Here is a 19084-nt window from a genome sequence, read left to right as displayed (position 1 = left end):
CACCCGGCTGCTCCTCCAGGGGGCGCGCGACAGTGGCCTTGCACGGGGAGGCCCGGCCGAGGGCAGCTCCGCCCGCAGAGTGGCAGCCGCCTGCCGGGCACGGAAAGGCGACGGCGGGTTCAGGGTTTTCCCCGAGGCCCCACCAAAGAACGACGCTGGGCTGCGAGCGCCGTGCCCAAGGGCAGGAGGCTGGAAAGCTTGAGGATCGCGAGTCATTATTAGGGCTTCCTTGGTTCCACGAATCCCGGTGGAATGAATGTGAACTTATAGGGGATTCGGTTAGATGATTTCGTTCCTTTTCGGATTTTTGAGCTCCTATGAGCAGAGGTGGAGAGGATTAAATTGAACAAGCATACGGGAACCTGTGAACACGGTTTCAGAAATGAAGATGCCTGTCGAAGTGTGGTCATATGTTTGATCTCTGATAGTGAATTGAAGTTGTCAGTCCCAGTTAACACATTAGAAAAGCGAGGGTCTAAAGACTAGATCTTTTTTTTTTTTTTTAAGATTTTATTTATTTATCCACAAGAGACACAGAGAAAGAGAGAGGCAGAGACACAGGCAGAGGAAGAAGCAGGCTCCATGCGGGGAGCCCGACGTGGGACTCGATCCTGGGACTCCAGGATCACGCCCTGGGCTGAAGGCGGCGCTAAACCGACTAGGTCTTATTCATCTTTGTACCCTCAGCGCCCGGGTTCAAATAATTGTTAAGTAGATGAAGGAGGCCCATGCGGGTTATCACGTGCTCAAGGTCACTTTGAGAGTAGGGGCTGCAATCGATGTCTTTTCATCCACATCCGCGGTGGCTTTTCTGATCACCGCATGCTACCCAACCAACCACACCCTGGAGAGCAATAATCACAGACCTTACTCCCATACCTTCACCTCTAGCCCAGAAGGTAAAGCCACATTTTAAAGAGACACCAATTTGCGATGCTCAGTCTTTATGACCTCAACTTCTGCGTGTGTACTCAGCCCGAAGAAGTGAATATTCACGAATGCTGGCATGGCCTGGATGAAGTACAAGAGATTTAGTGGCATTTTAAAATTCTAGTATAGTTAGTACCTGCCACCGAGTAGGGAATGGACACGTGTTTGTTGAATTTATGAAGAACGCTATGCATGCTTAGCTGGTTGGGCTGTTCCCCGATGTGACACAGTGGAAGCCACAAGGGGGTGGTATGGGATCATTTTGAGTTACTGTGTTGCTCATCCGTAGCCTCCTGCCAAAATCTTTACATTCTAGGCTGAAGTTTTATTTAAAAACATTCTGCTGTAAGAGCAAACACGCCCCCTCCCCCAGCCCAGCACATTACTTGAATTAACAAACCAACCCACCCTATCTTCCCTTCCCAGAGAAATAAATGAGAAGAGCATCACAATGCTTACTTGTCCTTTAGCATAATCACAGGTCAGAGGCTATTTTGATTAGCTGGAGTACATTTCCCAGTTTCATTTTTGCATCCGTCTCTTCCTTTCCTTCCTTTTAAGGGACGGTGGTGGCTGCACGGATGAAACCCTAAAATCTCAAAAGAGAGTACGGAGTTGTAGAGTTTGCTATCTTCTAATATAATTTTGGCCAAAGGGGTATTGAATCATTTTTTAAAGAAAGATTGTATTTATTTATTTGAGAGGGAGAGAAAGAGTGCAAGAGCAGGAGGAAGGAGAAGCAGACTCCCCGAGGAGCAGCGAGTCCCCACCTGGGGCAGAATCCAGGATGCTGGGATCATGACCTGAGCCAAAGGCGGACGCTCAAACAACTGAGCCACCCAGGTGCCCCTTGAATCATCATTTTCTCCAACTTTTTTTTTTAAAGCCACACTTATAGTGTAGCTTAATTTTTAAAAAGATTTTATTTATTTATTCATGACAGACACAGAGAGAGGCAGAGACATAGGCAGAGGGAGAAGCAGGTTCCCTGCAGGGAGCGGGATGTGGGACTGGATCCCTGAGCAGAAGGCAGACGCTCAACCACTGAGCCACCCAGGCATCCCTAGTTTAATTTTTTCTTAGAATAGGGATACGTCTTTATCACATAATGGAGACAATATCAAAGTACAAATAGCAAAAGAAAAAGTTATAATCCTACAACCCAGAGCTAACCAATGGTAGCATTTTGCCCAAGAGCTGCACATTATTATTATTATTATTTTTTTTTATGATAGTCACACAGAGAGAGAGAGAGAGAGAGAGAGGCAGAGACACAGGAGGAGGGAGAAGCAGGCTCCATGCACCGGGAACCCGACGTGGGATTCGATCCCAGGTCTCCAGGATCGCGCCCTGGGCCAAAGGCAGGCGCTAAACCGCTGCGCCACCCAGGGATCCCTATTTTTTTTTAAATCTATATCCATTCATTCAGAATTTGTTTTAAAAATTAAAAAAAAAAACAGCCCCTTATTATCGCCTGAATATATTTTATGCTATTAATGTTAATGGCACCTTGGAATTCCACTATAAGCAACCATACAGTTGTTTCTATCTTTAAACCATGGTCTGCTAATTTGGTAAATAAAATATAGTATTCTATTTTAATTTGTATTTGTTTTTGTGAACTTGAATGTTTTCTCATGTGTTTATTGGTCGTTTGTATTTCCCTTGAGAATTTTCAGGGAATGTCCTTTGTTTTTTCTACAGGCTGTTAATCTTTTTAAGGAAAGCTAAAATTTTTAGCTTTTTACCTGAGATAAATGTTCCATATATTTCTTTCTAGTTTGTTTACTTTTCAATTTTGTTAATGATATGTTTTGAATTGTGAAATCGAGTCTATTAATCTTTTCCTTTACAGAGTCTATTATTCACCTTATGCTGAAATAATCTTTTCTTCTAACCCAATATATGGTTGAATTTTTTACTTTAACTTTTTAGCTTATTTGTAATTTATTTTGAGGTGTGAGAAAGAGAACCCATTCTCTTTCTGTCATAATCCTTTTCCCCCCTCATTTCTATCTTGTATAACAGCCTGAAATTAAATTTGTAAGGACAGCTTCATCTGCTGCTCAATTAACTTCCTAAGGCATTGGTTTTCAAATTTAACTGCATTAGAATCACCAGCAGTTCTCTATCTGTGCACCGGTCCCAGTTTCTAATTGGATAAATCTGGGCTGGAGTTGAAAAATGCTGATGTTGTTGCCCCAGGATCACACTTCGAGAGTCACTATCCTAAGGCTTTCCCTGCCCAACCCTACATTAGCCAAATAGCACTTCTTACTATTCCATAGATAGGCTCTATTCTCACCTGTGTGTTTCATTCAGCATGTTTATTCCACCTGTAATTTATTTACCTTGCTTCTGTCTGTAAGATCAAGCTCTTGATCTTATCAAGATCTCTTGATAAGAGATTTATCTCTTATTTATTTGTCTCTTCTGTGAAATCTTTGATTTTTCCTGGCAGAGATCTCTGATCACTCTTTAGAGACTCCACAGTATTTTTGGTACATTGGTCTACCTATCATCAGACATGAATTTACTGTGAATGAAACAAAGTATAGGCTTCAAGTCCCCTCAATTGCATGAACCTTTTCTAAGATGAGGTATTTATAATCTGATATTCTTGTATAATTTTGTATTTAAATAAAATTTTGTATTTATAATTTAGTATTCTTTTTCTTACAATTTAATTCTCCCAATTCGCATAAGCTTCTGTCCTCACAAAAATTGGCTTCATTCTGTTTATCATATTGTTTTTCCACAGACCTTGAATTCCAGTCTGCTCCACCTCTCTGCTTAGCAGTGTCTTATATAGACCACCTTCTTTCTTTCTTCCTTTCTTTCTTCCTTTCTTTCTTTCTTTCTTTCTTTCTTTCTTTCTTTCTTTCTTTCTTTCTTTTTTCTTTCTTTCTTTCTAAAAATATTTTATTTATTTATTCATGAGAGACTCAGAGAGAGGCAGAGACATAGATCGAGGGAGAAGCAGGCTCCCTACAAGGAGCCTGATGTGGGACTCAATACCAGATCCTGGGATCATGCCCTGGGCCAAAGGCAGAGGCTTAACGTCTGAGCCACCCAGGCGTCCCATCATTCATTTTTAAAATAAAATATTCACTACAGGAGCGCCTAGGTGGCGCAGTCAGTTAAGTGACTGACTCTTGGTTTTGACTCAGGTTGTAGATCTCAGGTTCATAAGATTGAGCCCCAGATGGGGTTCTGAGCTCAGAGTGGAGTCTGCTTGAGACTCTCCGTGTCTCTCTTCCCGCTTGCCTCCCCCCTCAAAACAAAAACAAAAACAAAAAACAAAACTGTGTATGAATTGGGTGGGGAACAAAAAAATAAAATAAAATATTCACTGCATATGTACCTTGGGTCCAGAACTATACTAGGTAACTGGGAACACAATGTGATCAAAATAGATCTAGCCCTTGCCTTGCTGCTCCTTTTAGTAGAGTAGGGAAAATAGGCAATTAAACAGCACTTGCATGTGATAACTAAACTTATATAAAATAAGTAAAGAGTGTTACGGGAGCATATGACAAATGGCCTCACTTGGTCTAAGGAGGATGGAGCAAGTAAAGAGTATAGGTATTCAACTTGTTGAATGAATTGGTAAACTCTGTCCTGGCCACCTAGCTTGCTAACACTAGTGTGGACCTGACTGAGCAGCATACTCCTGACTCAGACATGAGGCAGCTGCATGCCATAGCTTTGAGTCAGGGACCTCACGTCCCCAACAGAGATACCTGGACTCCATAATTATGAGCCACTCAGACAGTAGAGATCCTCCAAGCAGCCACAGGGCTTTCAACGCCAGCAAGTCCAGATCCAGAGAGCTAGTCAGCCCACTCAAACACTGATTGAGTTTTCCCTTTCTTGTACCTTAACACTGAGAGTCTACCTTGACTCTATTCTGGATCAAGTTCTCTGCTTGGCTATCAACTTTTTCACTCAATGCTGAATTTCCAATTGCTATTAGTCTTTATTTTTTTCTTTAACCAAATAAACTAATGAATGGATAAAATCTGACTACACTTCTTTATTAGAATATTAATAATAACTTCTACATGTATGGCACTTTTTATTTTCTAGAGTACTGACTTTATAACATTTGGGAATAAAGGTCAAGTATTGTATCTTTGATAGATTTAGAATCAGACATATATATCTGCAAAGATCTAAAGGCTGAGCCATATCAAGGGAGATTGAGATTAATAGATGATTAAAAGGGAGCATTTCCCCAGTACATGGTATATTTGTAATCCCTAGGAAGAAAATTTATTGATTGTTTAAGTTTGTGGAAGGTGTTACTACTGTTGCACATCCAATTTCTGATGCTCTCTGCTTTCATGTATACAGGAGATTTTACCCCCGTCTTATTTGAAGTTCGGTAGAGCCACATGATTTGCTTGGCCACTGAGATGTCTGTACATACTGAAGCCATTAAGAAAGAAAAAAATATTTCAGGAGGAACATCATAACGAATGCAGGTCTTGATTTTTCTATCTTTCACAGATATAAAATCCCATTATTTAAGAATTTTTAGGAGAGGAGTTAAGATGGCAGAGTAGTAGGAGGACCCTGTGCTTGTCTTCTCCCTTGAACACACCTATATAAATATCAAATCATTCTGAATATCCCATAAATCAATTTGAGGACTAACAGAACAAATTGCACAACTTGGAGAGAAGAGACCATATCATGGAAGGTAGGAGGTACAGAAACATGGTTTGGGGGAGAAAAGGATCAAGGGTGCTGCAGTGGGGAGGGAACCCTGATCATCGAGACAGGAGAGAGAGACAGAGGGATAGGGAGGAGGAGAGAGAGAGAGAAAGAGAAAGAGAGAGAGAGAGAGAATCATCAAGGGGTGCACAGGGGATCAGACAAGGAAAGCACTTCCCCCAAACCATGGATTGGGAAAATGAGAGGGGCCAATTGAGTTTTTCCAACCAGTGGAGCTCAAAGACTGGAGTTTTAGAAGCCCATGTCATGGCTGATGTTGCGCTTGGTGGGCACTGCAGTGCTTCTGGGAGAAAGAGTGCAGAGGCCCAGGAGCGGACAGCTGTAATCTGAGGATCCCCTGGGACACACTGGAAGAGGTGGTTTCCCCCTGGAATGCATCTGGAAGAGGTGGCATTGTCTCTCAGAGGCAAAAGAGGGCAGGTACCATTGTGCTCCCCTGCCCCTTAAGCACAGGCAGAGACACCTGCTGAGGGCAGCTAACCTGGACTCAGGCTTTTTGCTGCACTTTACTCTGGACTCTAAGCTCCTGCATGTTGGTGCAACTGCTTTTCTGGCACAAACCAGCATAGCCAGAGTGTGGGGAGACCCTCCACCAGAGGACCAGTGCAGATCCATGCCACACCCCTGAAGTTCAGAGTTCTGAAACTTAGCTGATGTGCCTGAGATAAAACACAGGTGCACTGCACTGCCAGGTGGACAGATGGGCTGGACACAGACAAGGTGAAGGCAGGGATCTGAGGGAAGCCTGGGACAAACAAGGAGTGATTGTTTGCTCTTCTGTGAGGGCTTCTGAGACAGAGCAGGCATGAACTCTCCTCTCTAGGGAGGAGGGAGAGGACTGATGCTATTTTTCTCTCTCACTCACCAGCACAGACAGACTTTAGTGAGTATCACAGTGTCCACAGTGGAGGCCTGAGACATACTTACACTGAACCTCACCCTCCTGTGCTCTGCAAGTGCTTTTTTTGTTTTTTGTTTTTGTTTTTTTTTTTACTAGGGCAAGAGTGCTGACAGCCAGAGCAACAGCAGGCCCCTTCCCCTAGAAGACCAGCACAAATCCCCATGTGCACTAAGTTTACTGACCATAGAGTACTGCAAAGTTTCAGCTCTAGTGGAAATAGGATCGGGCCTCTTTTAACAAGTGGGTCAGAGCACACCTTGGTAAAACTTACCACACTCTGGACAAGGTCCAAATACTCCCCACTGCAGGCAAGGAGAATCTCTGCAGAGGACTGACCTGAGGCAAAGAGCAGCTAAAACACAGCAGCAGGAAACATAACAGGCTTTCCTAACACACAAAGGACAGAGACCTAGACAAAATGCCAAAATGGAAGAATTCATCCCAAAAGAAAAGGTCATGGCCAAGGATCTAATCAAAACAGATATAAGTAATGTGTGATACAGAATTTAAAACAACAATCAAAAGGATACTAGCTGGGCTTGAAAAAAGCATAGAAGACACTAGGGAGTCCCTTGCAACAGAGATAAAAGACCTAAAATCTAATCAGGCCAAAATAAAACATGCTATACCCAAGATGTAAGACCATCTGAATGTAATGACCACAAGGATAGAAGAAGCAGAGGAATGAATAAATTATATAGAAGATAAAGTCATGGAAAATAATGAAGCTGAAAAGAAGAGGGAAAGAAAAATATTGGATCGTGAATGTAGACTTAGGGAACTCAGTGACACCATAAGGCATAATAATGCTTGTGTCAGAGGAGCACAAGAAGAGATGGGTTAAGGGGGCAGAAGGTTTATTGAGCAAATTATAGATGAAAGCTTCCCTAATCTTGGGAGGGAAACAGACCTCCAAATCCAAGAAGCACAGAGAACTCCCATCAAAATCAACAAAAGCGGGGATCCCTGGGTGGCTCAGCGGTTTGGCGCCTGCCTTTGGCCCAGGGCGCGGTCCTGGAGTCCCGGGATTGAGTCCCACGTCAGGCTCCGGGCATGGAGCCTGCTTCTCCCTCCTTCTGTGTCTCTGCCTCCCTCTCTCTCTCTCTCTCTCTCTCTATGTCTCTCATAAATAAATAAATCTTAAAAAAAAACAACCCCAAAAAAACCCAAAATCAACAAAAGCAGGCCAACACCAAGATATATTGTAGTAAAATTTGCAAAACATAGAAGGAAAAAAATCCTAAAATCAGCAAGGGAAAGGAATTCCCTAATATACAAAGGAAAATTAATAAGGTTAGCAACAGATCTCTCCACAGAAGCTTGGCAGGCCAGAAGACAGTGGCATAATATATTAAAAAATCTGCAGCAAAGAATATTCTATCCAGCAAGGCTATCATTCAGAATAGAAAGAGAGATAAAGAGTTTCCCAAACAAACAAAAACTAAAGGATTTTGTGACCACTAAACCAACCCTATACAAGAAATATTAAAGGGACTCTTTGGGAAAAAAAGACCAAAAGCAGCAAAAACTAGAAAGGAACAGAGAAAAATCTCCAGAAACAATGACTTAACAAGTGACACAAAGGCATTAATATATATCATCAATTATCACCCTGAATGTAAATGGACTAAATGCTCCAAATCAAATAACGTAGGGTATCAGAATGGATAAAAATGGACTCATTTTAGATCTAAAGACACCTGCAGATTGAAAGTGAGAGGATAAAGAACAATTTATCATGCTAATGGATATCGAAAGAAAGCTGTAGTAGCCATACTTATATCAGACAAACTAGATTTTATTTTTTTATTTTTAAAAAAGATTTATGTATTTATTGATAAGAGACGCACACACACACACACAGAGAGGCAGAGACACAGGCATAGGGAGAAGCAGGCTCCTCACAGGGAGCCCAATGCGGAACTTGATCTTGGATCCTGGGATCACACTCTGAGCCAAAGACAGACACTCAATTGCTGAGCCACCCAGGTGTCCCAAGACAAACTAGATTTTAAACCAAAGATTGCAACAAGGGATGAAGAAGGGCACTAAATCATAGTAAAGGGGTCTATCCAACAGGAAAATCTAACAATTGTAAATATTTATGCCCCCAACTTGGGAGCAGCCAAATATATAAAATAACTGATAATGAACCTAAAGAAACTCATTGATAATAATACAATAATAGTCGGGGACATTAACACCCCACTTACAGCAATGGCCAGATCATCTAAGCAGAAAATCAACAAGAAAACAATGGCTTTGAATGACAGGCTGGCCCAGATGGACTTAATAGATATATTCAGAACATTTCATCTTAAAGCAGCAGAATAAACATTCTTTTCGAGTACACATGGAACATTCTCCAGAATATATTGTATACTGGGTCACAAATCAGGGCTCAATACAAAAAGATTAACAGGAAATTAAAGAAGAAATAAAAAAATACATGGAAGCAAATGAAAATGAAAACATGATGGTACAAAACCTTTGGGATGCAGCAAAAGTGGGCATAAGAGCAAAGTATGAAGCATTATAGGCCTGGTTCAAGAAGCAAGAAACATCTCAAATACACTACTTAAACTTACACCTAAAGGAGCTAGAAAAAGAACAAATGAAGCCTAAAGTCAGCAGAAGAAGAGAAATAGTAAAGATTAAAACAGAAATAAATGATATAGAAACAAACACCCCCCCCCATAGAACAGATAAATGAAACCAACAGCTGATTCTTTGAAAGAATTAGTAAGATTGATAAACCCCTAGCCAGACTTATCAAAAAAGAAAAGAGAAAGGACCCAAATAAATAAAATCATGAATAAGAGAGGAGAAATCACAACTAACACCACAGAAATACAAACAGTTAAGAGAATATTATGAAAAATTACATGCCAACAAATTGGACGGGAGAAATGGATAAATTCCCAGAAACATATAAAGTACTGAAACTGAAACAGGAAGAAACATAACATTTGAACAGACTGAAAACCAGCAAAGAAATGGAATCAGTAATCAGAAATCTCCCAACAAACAAAAGTCCAGGACGGGATGGCTTCCCAGAATTCTACCAAACATTGAAAGAAGAGTTAATACCCATTCTTCTCAAGTTGTTCCAAAAAATAGAAATGGAAGGAAAACCTCCAAACTCATTCTATGAGGCCAGAATTACCTTGATTCCAAAACTGGATAAAGACCCTGCTAAAAAGAGGAATTACAGGGCAATATCCCTGATGAATTTAGATGCAAAAATTCTCAACAAAGTACTAGCAAATTGAATCCAATAGTACATTAAAAGAATCATTCCCCACAAACAAGTGGGATTTATTCCTGGCTGCAAGGGTGGTTTACTAATCACAAGTTAGTCAATGTGATATACCACATTAGTAAAAAAAAAGGATAAGAACTGCATGATCTCAATAGATGCAGAAAAAACATTTGACAAAGTACAGCATCCATTCTTGATAACAACCTTCAGCAAAATAGGGATAGAGGGAACATACCTCAACATCTTAAAGGCCATATATGAAAGACCCACAGCTAATATCATCCTTGATGGGGAAAAACTGAGACCTTTTCCTATGGTCAAGAAAAAGACAGGGATGTCCACTCTCCTTATTATTATTTAACATAGTACCGGAAGTCCTAGCTTCAGCAATCAGACAACAGAAAGAAATAAAAGGCATTCAAACCGGCAAGGAAGAAGTCAGACTTTCACCATTTACAGACATGTGATACTCTGTAGAAAACCCAAAAGACTCCAAAAATTTGCTAGAACTAATATATGAATTAGTTAAGTCACAGGATACAAAGTGAATGTACAGAAATCTGTTGGATTTCTATACATCAATAATGAAGCAGCAGAAAGAGAAATCAAGGAATTTATCCCATTTGCAACTGCACCAAAACCCATAAGATATCTAGGAATAAACCTAACCAAAGAAGTAAAAGATCTGTACTCTGAAAACTATAGAACACTTAGGAAAGAAAATGAAGATGACATAAAGAAATGGAAAGATATTCCATGCTGATGGATTAGAAGAACAGATATTGTTAAAATGCCTATACTACCCAAAGCAATCTACACATTAAAAAAAAAATTTTTTTTAAATTTGTTTATGATAGTCACACACACACAGAGGCAGAGACATAGGCAGAGGGAGAAGCAGGCTCCACACAGAGAACCCGAAGTGGGACTGGATCCCGGGTCTCTAGGATCACGTCCTGGCCCGAAGGGGGCGCTAAACCGCTGAGCCACCCGGGCTGCCCAGCAGTCTACACATTTAATACAATCTCTATCAAAATACCACCAGCGGGCAGCCCGGGTGGCTCAGCGGTTTAGCGCCGCTTGCCGCCCAGGACCTGATCCTGGGGACCTGGGATCGAGTCCCACATTTCATTAATAAATAAAATAAAAAAAAAACCCATCAGTATTTTTCATAGAGTTAGAACAACTAGAGTTAGAACAAAGAATCCTAAAATTTGTATGGAACTACAAAAGATAACAATCTTGAAAAAGAAAAGCAAAGCTGGAGGCATCAGGATTCAGCTGTAATGAAAAAGACCGTATGGTGCTGGCACAAAAACACACATAGGTCAAGGGAACAAAATAGAGAATCCAGAAATGGATCCCTTAACTCTATGGCCAACTAATCTTTGACAAAGCAAAAAGAATATCCAACAGGAAAAAGAGGATCCCTTTAATAACAGGTGTTGGGAAAGCTGGACAGCAACATGCAGCAGAATGAAACTGGACCACTTTCTTACACTATATACAAAAATATATTCAAAATGGGTGAAAGACCTAAATGTAAGACAGGAAGCCATCAAAATCCTAGAGGAGAACACAGGTAGCAGCCTCTGTGACCTTGGCCATAACAACTTCTTACTAGACACGTCTCTGGAGGCAAGGGAAACAAAAGCAAAAATAAACTATTGGGACTTCACCAAAATAAATAGCTTCTGCGCAGTGAAATAATCAACAAAACTAAAAGCAAGCTATGGAATGTGAGAAGATATTTGCAAATGACATATCTGATAAAGGTTACTATCCAAAATATATAAAGAAGTTATCAAACTCATGCCCCCCCAAAAAACAAATAATCCAGTTAAATGGGCAGAAGACGTGAAGAGACATTTTCCCAAAGAAGATGTATATATAAATACCAGACACATGAAAGGATGCTCAACATCACTCATCATCAGGGAAATACAAATCAAAACCACAATGAGATACCACCTCTCACCTGTCAGAATGGCTAAAATTAACAACACAGGAAACAACAGATGCTGGTAAGAATATGGAGAAAGTAGAATTCTTTTACACTGTTGGTGGGGATGCAAGTGGGTGCAACCACTCTGGAGAATAATATGGAAATTCCTCAAAATGTTAAAAATAGAGCTACCTTGTGCTCCAGCAATTACACCACTAGGTAGGTATTTACCCAAAGGATACAAAAACACTGATTCAAAAAGATACATGCATTCTAATATTTATCACAGCATTATCAATAATAGCTAAATTATGGAAAAAAGCCCAAATGTCCATTGGCTAATGAATGGATAAAGAAGAGGTGATATATATATACACATTCAGCCGTAAAAAAGTGAAATCTTGCCATTTGCAACGATATGGATGGAGCTAGAGTGTATTATGCTAAGTGAAATAAGTCAATCCAAGAAAGACAAATACCATATGATTTCACTCCTATGTGGAATTCAAGAAACAAAACAGATGAATATAGTGGAAAGAAGAAAGAGAGAGGCAAACCACAAAAGACTTTTAACTATAGAGAACAAACTGAGGGTTGATGGAGGGAGATGGGTGGGGAATGGAGTAAATGGGTGATGGGTATTAAGGAGGGCACTTGTTGTGTTGAACACTGGGTGTTATATGTAAGAGATGAATCACTAAATTCTACTCCTAAAAATAATATCACACTATAGATATTTTTTTAAAAAGATTTTATTTATTTGAGAAAGAGCCAACACATGAACAGGGAGGAGGGGCAGAGGGAGAGGAACAAGCAGACTCCTCGCTGAGCAGGAAGCCTGATCTGGGGCTGGATCCCAGGACCCTGAGACCATGACCTGATCCAAAGGCAGCTGCCTAACCGACTGAGCCACCCAGGTGCCCAACACTATATATTAAATAACTAGAATTTATGGGCACCTGGGTGGCTCAGTGGTTGAGCGTCTGCCTTTTATCCTTTTCTCTCTTAAGCATTTTGAGAAGATTCCAGGTCATTTCACTCCTACATAATTCTCCACAGAATATGGATATTTTCTTACTTGAACACAAAGTCATTTTCACACCTTACAAAAAAACATTAATTCCTAAGTATCATAGAAAATGCACATTTCTGTCTCCTAAACACCATTTTTCAGTTGGTTTGTTCAAAAACAAAATCCAAGCAAGGTCCATGATAAAAACTAATTTTCATGTGTTTAGTCTTAATTAAGCTATTAAGGAGAAATCCCCTTCATCGATTTATGAATGATGAATTTATGTTTTTTACTTTCATATATTCAAATTTTATTACAAACAGGACTCCAGAGGTTTGCACTTTAAGGATTCTTTCCCACTCTTAGTCTTTGCCAGTTTACAAAAAGCAAGAAGAGTTTCAGAGCAAAATAACCACTCTTATGTGGAGAGGAGAGGGAAATTAATGTTTTTATTAATTTACTTGGCTTCATGATATTAAGCAGATTCATAAAGCACATTTTCCAAGGAGAAACTAAATATTATTGAGTGCAACATAAGTAATGTAGTCACATTTTCCCAGCTTATCACTATTAACACTTCTTGCGTCTTTGGCTGCTTCATTTTTATCTCTGTAAGGACCCCTGAAAATGAAAGGTTAAGTGGAAATCAAGAAAAATTGAGACTAAGATTTTCAGTTCCCTATCTTGTATTCTTCCTTATGAACTAAATTTTGACTTGACTTGAGGCACAAATGTATTTTCCAGCCTTCTTTGAAGATAGAGGTAGTTATTTAAATAGGTCTAGCTAATGAGAAGTAGGTATAGGTGGTTGTGAGGAGAAACAAAGAGAGCTTTTTAAAAATGGAGGAAAAACAGTTCACAGAGAAAGAAATAAAATGGCCTTTAAACATATGAAAATAATGCTCAAGTTAATTCATAAAAATATAAACTAAAACTACCTGGAGCTGTCATTTCTCACTGTTAGATTGGCATAATTCCAAAAATTGGAAGTAAACTCTTTTGGAAAGGTTTGTAGGGAAACAGGCAATTTCATGGATACAAAATGGTGCAAAACCTGGAGGAAGATCTGGATAATATTAGCAAAATCACAGATAAATTTGCCATTCAATATCAGCACAACTATGAAGTTACATATGCACAGTTTGTATATGTGTGTGTGTGTGTTAGCCTTTTCCTGAGTTTCTTAAGTCACATTTGATTATTGAAGCAAAAATCATAATATTATCTAATGTAGTGTGCATTGTATGTAAAGAAATACAGAAGATTACTGTATTTAAAAAGGTACTTAAATGAAATAAGGTTTCTACACTTCCCTGAAGTGAGAAAACATTCGTACCAGTAGGCTATGATAACTTGCATATGTATATTCTAATACACAGAGCAAACACTAAGAAAACCATACAATGCAATATACTGGAAAACATTTCAAATAAATCAAGAAGGAATCCTATGTGTCCAAATAATCCAAAGGAGGATAGGCAGAGAGAAACACAAGAATGAGAATCAGAGGAAACAAAAACAAATAATAAAATGACATACTTAAGCACTTACATATCAATAATTACTTTAAATGTGGGTGGTTTAAATATATCATTAAAAGACTGGCAGTATGACTTCAAAGTGTTTTTTATCCGTGGAGAGTGGGATGATGGGCAAAATGGGTACAGGGGGAGTGGAGATACAGTCTTCCAGTTATGAAATGAAGAAGTCACAGGGATGAAAGGCACAGCATAGGAAATGTAGTCACTTGTACTATAATAGTGTTATGGTGACAGATGGGAGCTACACTCGAGGTAAGCATAGCATCCTCCATAGAGATGTTGAAACACTATGTTGTATACCTAAAACTAACATTGTGTCAACAATACTAAAATAAAATCAAATTTGATCCAATAATATGCTGCTTATAAGAAACCTACTTTAAATTCAATGGGCATAGGTAGAGGCTGAAAATGAAAGAGAAAGTAAAATGGTCAAAAATATTTATTTGATTTATTATAAGCTTTTGCTAACATTTTTTTTAAAGGTTTTATTTATTTATTCATGAGACACACACACACAGAGAAGCAGAGACACTGGCAGGGGGAGAAGCAGGTTCCATGGAGGGAGCCCGACGTGGGACTCGATCCCGGGTCTCCAGGATCACACCCTGGGCTGAAGGTGGCACCAAACCGCTGAGCCACCGGGGCTGCCCAAGCTTTTGCTAACATTGTTTAGTAACATTTCTTTCCAAAATTTTATGGAGAGTGCATATTCAAAATTATTTTTATTTTCTGCTAAAGCCCTTGACCCATTTTTAAATCTTTTATTTATTTTTCCAGCTTTATTGAGACAAAATTGGCGAATAATATTGTATAAGTTTAATGTGTACAACAGGATGATTTGTTGTATGTATATATCACAAAATGGTTACCACAATAGGGTTAGCTAACACATCTAACACCTCACATAGTTATCATTTTCTGCATGTGTAGTGAGAACTTTTAAGATCTACTCTTTTAGCAACTTTCAAGTATTCAATATTGTTGACTGTAGTCACTACGCTCTACGTTTGATCCCCCCAAATTATTTATCATATACATTTGTACCCTTTGACCACCTTCACTACTTCCCTCACCACATCCCCCCTAGTCCCTGGAAAGCATCAATTTATTCTGTTTCTATGAGTGTTATTTTTTTTAGTTCCACATATAAATGAAATAATATAGTATTTGTCTTTCTCTGTCTGACTTATTTTTACTTTACTTCACATAACCCACTCAAAGTTCATCCATGTTGTTGCAATAGCAGGATTTCCTTCTTTTTTTATGGCTGAATAATTCTTTATCCATCATCCATGGATGAACTCCCGTTATTTCCATGTCTTGGCTATTGTAAATAATGCTGCAGTGCACATGATGGTGCAAATATCTCTTCAAGATAGTGAGTCACTTCCTTCAGATATATACACAGAAGTGGAATTATTGGATGATATGATAGTTCTATTTTAAACTTTTTTGAGGAAACTCCATACTGTTTTCTGTAATGGATATACCAATTTACATTCCCATGAGCATAGTACAAGGGTTTCCATTTTTCAACATACATGCAGCATTTGTTATCTTTTTTTTCTTTGATAATAGTCATTCTAATAGGTGCAACGTTATAGCTCTTTGTGGTCTTGATTTACATTTCCTTGGTGATTAGTGATATTGAGCACCTTTTCATGTACCTGTTGGCCATTATCTATCTATCTATCTATCTATCTATCTATCTATCTATCTATCTATCTATCGGCTATTGTAAATAGTGCTGCTATAAACATAGGGGTGCATGTATTCTTTAAATTACTGTTCTTGTATTCTTTGGGTAAAAATCCAGTAGTGTGATTGCTGGATCACAAGGTTGTTCTACTATTAACTTTTTGAGGAACCGCCATACTGTTTTCCACAGTGGCTGGACCAGTTTGCATTCCTATCAGTGCATGAGGGCTCTTTTTTTCTCCATATCCTTGTCAACACCTGCTATTTCTTGGGTTGTTAATTTTAGCCATTCTGACAGGTGCGAGGTGATATCTCATTGTTTTGATTTGCATTTCTCTGATGATAAGTAATGATGAGTATCTTTTCATATGTTTGTTGGCCTTTTGGATGTCTTCTTTGGAGAAATGTCTCTTCGTGTCTTCTGCCCATTTTTAAATTGGATTATTTGTTTTTTGGGTGGTGAGTTTTATAAGTTCTTCATATACCAATAACTGTTTTGATTACTATAGCTTTGTAATATAGTTTAAAATCAGAAAGGGTAATGCTTTTAGCTTTGTTCTTCTCTCTGAAGATTGCTTTGGCTATTAAGGGTCTTCTATGGTTCCATACAAAGTTAGGACTGTTTTTTTTCCTACTTCTATAAAAACAACATTATTGGAATTTTCATAGGGGTTGCATTGACACTATAGACACAATAGATGGTTTTGGCAGTTTAGAGATTTAAACAATATTATTCTGGTTCATGAACATAGGATATCTCTACATTTATTTGTATCTTCTTCAATTCTTTTCATCAATGCCTTGTAGTTTTCAGTGTTTAGCTTTATTAGGTTTATTACTGAGTATTTTATTATTTTTGATGCTATTGTAAATGAGATTGGTTTATTTTTCAGTTGTTCATTGTTAGAGTATAGTCTGGCTAAATGTCAATTTTATATTTTCAAAGAACCAATTCTTAACTCTCATTAATCTTTTCTATTTTGTTGATTTCTGTTTTAATGTTTATTATTTCATTCCTTCTGCTAAGTTTTGGGCTTAGTTTGTTCTTTTTGTAGTTTCTTGCAGTGTAATGCTAAGTTGTTTGAGATCTTTCTTTTTCTTAATATAGGCATTTATAGCTATAAAATTTCCTTTTTTTAAAGATTTTATTTATTTATTCATCAGAGACACAGAAACAGAGAGGCAGAGACAGAGGCAGAGGGAGAAGCAGGTTGCATGCAGGGAGCCTGATGTGGGACTCGATCCCAGGATCACGGGATCATGCCCTGAGCCAAAGGCAGATGCTTAACTGCTGAGCCACCCAAGCATCCCTAAACTTTCCTCTTAAAACTGCTTTTGTTGCATCCTGTAAGTTTTGATATGTTGTGTTTTCATTTTTGTCTCAAGACTTTTTTTTAAATCTCTTTTGATTTCCTCTTTGACCCATTGGTTCAGGAATGTGTTAATATCAACATATTTGTAAATTTTTCAGCTTTCCTCCTGTCACTGATTTCTAGCTTCATACTATCGTGGTCAGAAAAGTTACTTCATATAATTTTTATCTTATTGAATTTGTTTAGACTTGTTTCATGACCTAACATATGATCTCTCCCAGAAAATGTCCCGTGTGCAGTTGGGAAGAATGTGTATTCTGCTGCTGTTGGAAATAATGTTCTGTATATGTCTACTTGGTCCATTTTGTAGATAGTGCTGTTCAAATCTGTGGTTTCATTTTTGATTCTGTGTCTGGACGATCTATATTTTGTTGAGAGTAGGGTATTAAAGTCCCAACTATTGCTGCATTGCTGTTTATTTCCATTTTTGTTTAGTTAGTATTAGCTTTATATAGTTAGGGGCTCTGATGTTGGGTGTAAGAATATTTACAATTGTTATACCTTTTTCACGAATTGACTCTTTTGTCACTTATAATGACCATCTTTATCTCTTTTGACCATTTTTAACTTAAAGTATTTTAGCTAAAGTCTATCCCTTCTTTCTTTTAGTTAATATTTGCTTGGAATATCTTTTTCCATCCCTTTACTCTCAGCTTATGTGTCCTTAAAGCTAAAATGAATCTTTCGTAGGCAGCATATCATTAGATCTAATTTTATTTGTTTTTTTAAAAATTATTTATTTGAGAGAAAAAGAGAGAGAGAGAGACAGTATACAAGTGGGGTTAGGGGTAGGGGTAAAGGGAAAGAGAGAAGCAGACTTTCCGTTGAGTAGAGCTGGACCTAGGGTTGGATCTCAGGATCCTGAGATCATTACCTGAGCTGAAGGCAGACGCTCAATTGACTAAGCCACCATTGTGCCCCTGGATCTATTTTTTTTAATCCACTCATCCATTCTATGTATTTTGATTAGAGAATTTAATCCATTTATGTTAAAATAATTATTGATATATAAGGACTTACTATTTCTATTTTGTTCGTTTTTTTCTGGTTGTTTTGTAGATCCTTTGTTTATTGCTTCCTTTATTCTGTTGTCCTTTGTGATTTGGTAAGTTTTGGCGGCAATACGCTTTGACTTCTTTGTCACAATCCTTTGTGTATCTGTGACAGGTTTTTCCTTTGTGGTTACCATGAAGCTTACATAAAATATCATACAGTTATTTTTTTTATATCATACAGTTATAACATCCTCTCTTAAGCTGATAGCACTTATAATAGTATGTATATTATGTGCCTGCGTTTATACTACTCACTGGGGAATACAAAGTTAAATAAAAGAAAGCCCCTACCCATGAAAACCTGATAGTCTTTTGAGTTAGACAAATGTTCCCTGGGCTGGGGATTGCATGGTGGAAAGGGCTTTTTGGAAGATTAGCAGGAATCAGCCATGTGGTAAAGAGGTGAGAATTTGCTGGCCAGGGGGAGTGCATATACAAAGGAAATGAGAAATAACATGTTTTGGCATTTCTGGAAGAAAGGGTTGAATTTGAAGGTGGATGTGTTTTCAGATTGAAAAAATGGACAGGGACCAGGTATGGAAGGGTTCTGTTTGTCTTACCAAGAAGCTTAGAGTTAACAAAACTAAAAGACAACCTACAGAATGGGAGAAGATATTTACAAAT

This window comes from Canis lupus, chromosome 34 (assembly GCF_011100685.1).
Source record: "Canis lupus familiaris isolate Mischka breed German Shepherd chromosome 34, alternate assembly UU_Cfam_GSD_1.0, whole genome shotgun sequence".
Lineage (NCBI taxonomy): Eukaryota > Metazoa > Chordata > Mammalia > Carnivora > Canidae > Canis > Canis lupus.
This window is presented reverse-complemented; position numbering follows the sequence as displayed.